The 4,561-nt window shown below is 51.2% G+C and overlaps 1 long non-coding RNA gene across 1 annotated transcript in view; it reads right to left on the bottom strand.

Moving 5' to 3' along the window:
* Positions 1–3,589, bottom strand: part of LOC117285023 — a 91,464-nt gene extending 87,875 nt beyond the window's left edge. The window contains exon 1 of the long non-coding RNA XR_004516029.1: positions 3,308–3,589. This is a non-coding gene — a long non-coding RNA (uncharacterized LOC117285023). The remainder of the gene's footprint in view (positions 1–3,307) is intronic.
* Between the last annotated feature and the right edge of the window lie 972 nt (positions 3,590–4,561).

Here is a 4,561-nt window from a genome sequence, read left to right as displayed (position 1 = left end):
GGAGCGAGGGAGGGAGGGAGGGAGGGACATCCTAAATGTAGGACATCCTGGAAAGAATCAGCATCCCCATGACAGACTCCTTTTGGTTACTTCAGCCTGAGGGCAGGCCCAGGTTCACACAGACAGGTAGCTAGAATTTAATGGTTTTTCTGGACTGAAAAATCAGGACAACGATGAAGATAACTGGATGGCGGAAAGTGAGAGGGTAGTCCTGATGAAGAGAGACCCCGAAAGGAAAGCCTTGAGCTCTTCATGCACACAGTAGCCTGCAGCAAGCAGTGAGCCCAGAGCCCAGCTCATACACAGCCCAGCTAATTCCACTGTGGCCCAGTGCCAGTCAGAGTCTGACGCTCACTGAGTGATGTTTACTAAGTTATCCATTTCAAACATTTACTAAGTTAACCGCTCACTGAGACAGGAAAGCAATACTCTTCAGAGAAGCACAACAGAAGTCAGAGTCCCTACAAGGTGTCTTTTGCAATGCACATGACACAATTACAATTAACTCAGGATAACAAATAACCATAAGGGGGGAGAGGAAGTAAGATTCATTCTCAAGAAAAACAGGCCATGATAGACTATTCCTGTGTTCTCAACATGACCAAGCTGCTGGAATTAGCAGATGAGGGCTTAAAGCATCTACTGTAACTACGCCTAATGACTTGAAGGAAAATATACCCTTAGTGAATTAGAAAACAGGAAATCTCAGCAAGAAAGGAAAAACTGAAAAAGCCAAATCAACCTTCCAGAATGAAATGCCTTAAACAGTTCACTGGGCCTATTCAACAGCAGACTGCAGAGGAGATGAGTAGCGAATCTGAAGAGGGAGACCTGGAAGGCGGGAACGCAGTCTTCAGAGCCCTCACCCTCCTAGCAGTCTGGTCTCTGCATCAGGCTCCTGAGGTGACATTTGTGCCCCCCACCCTTGGTGTCACAAAAAGGACGTCCCCTATGCCTCCTCCTGAGGAGGGACAGGGCAACAAGCTCTGTCCCCCTGTGGCCACGGTGCTTCTCCCACAAGCAGCTCCTGCTGCCCTGGAAAGATACTGTACATCTGATGGCCCTGCCCCGAGAAAGCAGCCGCCGCCCCTACAACAGGCTCCCTCCCTCCCCACGTGTGCTGGGTGACACAACGAGGACTTCCTTCCAGTGCACCCCCATCACACTCCCAAATCCTCCTGGTAGGAAGGGGCTGAGGTGGGGCCCAGGGTGTGAGTCCCATGCTGTGTCATGGCCCGTGACCCACATACTGAAGCACTTGTGATCCCCCATACTGAACATGGAACAAAACTGCATGTCCTCTGGGGGTCGTAACACACTGCAGAGTCACTGTCCCCTCCACAGGTGTCACCTCTGTGTGTGAAGCTTGATGGCTGGGAACCAGAGTCAGTCCAGGTCACTCCTGTGAGAGGGGAGGAGGCAGCCTCTTCCTGCAGCCCCTCCTCCGCCCTGTGTAGGGGACCTGCTCTGGGTTCTGCAAGGCTCAGCTCAGAGCCACCAGGCACAAACCCTGACACTGGGTCTGCAGCCTCAGACTTCACACAGACCCAGCCAGAGGTGGCAGAAAATGGTGGGCAGCCAGGCTAGCAGACAGAAAAGACAGTGAGCGGAGGAAGGAAGAGTGGCTGTGGAAGCAGGCAGACCTGGGTGAGATGTCTGCTCCAGTGCTCACTAAGGCTAGGAAGGCTTGAGCTTCTTTTTGTCTTTACAGTGACATGTGTACAATGGTTAAGCAAAGCCTTTACACATAGCAGGTCTAGATAAAGGAAAAGCTTTAATTGAGTCAGTGTACTTTCCTTCTTCATTAAATGTGAAGGTAACCAGGCTGAAACTGCTGAGAAACATTGTGAGCATTTTTTCCTTCACAAATGAAAAACCTTCCAATTTTTCTGAGTTCTGTTTGCCTCTGCCCACAAAGTCCTTTGGGAACAGGTCAACAAAGGTCCAAATGTTAACTAGATCCCCACAGCACCAAGCCACCAGACAGCTGCTTTCTGCAAAATCTACCCTTGACCACTCGGGGTCCCAATGGTCGGGTGCACAGGCATCCCAGAAAGTGACCCCAAGGCAGACGCAAAGTCCTCACTGGTCCCTGCTTGCAAAGAGTGTGAACTCCTTTAAAGAAATGGCCCTGTGCCAAACAGCCCACTTGAGGATTGAACCCTACCACTGTCCCACACAGCGAGGGACATGTCCTATGGACTCCAGGGAAGCCCCACAAAGCTTGAAGCCATTCCCATAGGAGGATCACGGGAAGTTCGGAAGAGGGAGAGGGACTCTCAGGGAGGGGTAAGGACAGGTGAAGGTGCCAATGCTGGAAAGAGGGCAGATGGAGGAGAGCGGTGCTTGTGAACCACCAGTCATAGCAGAGGCCCCTGCTGAGTTCCCATTTCATCCTTTACAGTCAGGTCTCAAATTCTAGAATTACAGTTGGCAGCAAGGGGAGGTGGGCACCTGGCCCCGTTCATGCAGCCACTGGAACCCAGGACGGAGGACTCTGGGTCCCCTCACAGTGCATCATCACATCAGCCTCATGGGGCACCAGGACATGGGGCTCATTCTGCACACACCAAGCTCTCCCCACCATGAGCCCTGCAGAACTTGCACGCAGTACATCCCATATACACCACCTTTTTCCACTCCTCTCTAAAGTCTGGATTAGTGGCTTCCAGAGCAGTCACACTGCTGACCTCAGAAAGCATACCTGACTGTCCCGGAAACAGCTGCTCCTTCAAGTCACAGAGGTGCAGGTGCATGTTGCTAAGTAAACCTTGGCAGGATCTACACTGTCCATGGGCTCCAGGCGCAGGGGGAGGGGCACAGATCCCCAAGTGGCAGGGAGTGAGGCAGAAGTCAGCACCACTGGAGTACAGGGTTGCTCAAAGCTGCCAGCCAAAAGTGTGCTGAGCCCAGCGGCTCCCACTCTGTTCTCTCTGTCCTGCCTGAGGCTGCAGCCAGCCTGCCGTGCCCCATGCCATCTGCACCAGAGGATGGAAAGAGAGTGCCTCACTTCCAACACTCCTTGAGGAAGGGAGAAAAGAGGAAAGCCAACTGGAACAGGCAGCAGGATTCAGACTGCAAGATCTGCTGAGAGCTGCTCTGGAAACAAAGCCCAGCCTTGGGGAACTTGAGCCCCAGACCCCGGGGGGACCTGCATGGCACTGCAGTAAGCATTGCCGATGCAGGGTGAGGGGCAAGATTCACTCCAGGCTTCCCCAGGCAGACCCGAGACCACCCACAGCAGTGGACCTGGGTGGATCCACGCAACAGCACCCCCGCCACCGTGCCACGGGACCACAGAACTCACAGGACAAACTGGAGTCTTGAGGGTCAGCTGTTCAGGGGGCAGGGCTCTCTCTTCAGCGTGGAGGATGCACCAAGATGCCATGAGGGTGGGAGTGGTGTCTCCAAAGGGGCCTGCAGAGCCCCAGTGGCCTCCCCGCAAACTGCACACCAGACACTAGCCAGCTCCTGACACAAGCTGCTCTGGGAAGCAGGAACTGGAAGCCTCACGCAGGGAATGGCCAAGGCTCACCAGGGAGACCATGTCACCAACTAGGAGACAGCAGAAGCCAGGATAGGATGTCCCTTTGACTCGCAGGAAAGGAAGACACTGTAAGTTGTGGAAATGAGAAGTGGTTTCCAAAAGAGGAAGGAAATGGAAAAGAGGAAAAGAAAAGACAAATAAATGACTAAGCACACAGGGGCTGATCAAAAAATACATTGTGAATTTAAATTTTTAGACTATGTTACAGTAAAAGACAGATTGCCCTTAATCGCCTTCAAAACACTCCCCCCTTGCTTCAAACACCCCATTTTTCTTGCCACTTTCTGCAAATGTTCCAGAAGTCCTCTGAGAGTGTCTTTATGGGGTGTGATCAAAAGCAGTCAATACTGCTGCCCAGTGCCATCTAAGGAAAAGGAGGCTCATAAAACATTACAGTGGTCCTCATCTGGCTCACTGAGTCTGGCACTGTGCCATGTTCTTCCAGAGTCCAACTGACCACCAAAGGTACAGATCTGAACCCACTCAGGACAGCAGGGCAGCCACGAGAGCACACCTGCAAAAGAGGACCTCCAATACTGCTTCAGAAGGTGGCCAATATAACAGGACAGAGATGTTCAAAGTGAGGGAGAGGACTCCAATTGGAATTAATGGCAGCCTTTTACTGTCATTTTTAAACATTTAAATATTCACTGTGTTTTTTTGAGCATGCTGCATGTCACACACAGCCAGGTCTCTCAATCTTCAGTCTTGGCTATGTGTGCTTTACAGATGAGGAAATGAAGATACAGTGCACCTCCTCCTGAAGTCATGGTACAGAGTTCATGGCCTTAATCATTCACAGATTTTTCCTTAGACTAACAGACTGCTGTACCACATGCAGCTGTCTCCAGTGTTCTATTATTTTGTTTTTTTTTTTTTTTTTTTTTTTTTTTTGGTACCGGGGATTGAACTCGGGTCCTTGCACTTGCAAGGCAGGCCACCAAACCTCTGAGCTAAATCCCCGGCTATTTTGTTCTTCTTAAAGCCCTAAGATTCTAATGAGATAATTGACAA

This window comes from Fukomys damarensis, unplaced genomic scaffold (genome assembly GCF_012274545.1).
Source record: "Fukomys damarensis isolate Sample0158 unplaced genomic scaffold, DMR_v1.0_HiC HiC_scaffold_5, whole genome shotgun sequence".
Taxonomy (NCBI): domain Eukaryota; kingdom Metazoa; phylum Chordata; class Mammalia; order Rodentia; family Bathyergidae; genus Fukomys; species Fukomys damarensis.
The sequence above is the reverse complement of the archived record's forward strand: the minus strand, read 5'-3'. Positions and strand labels throughout refer to the sequence as shown.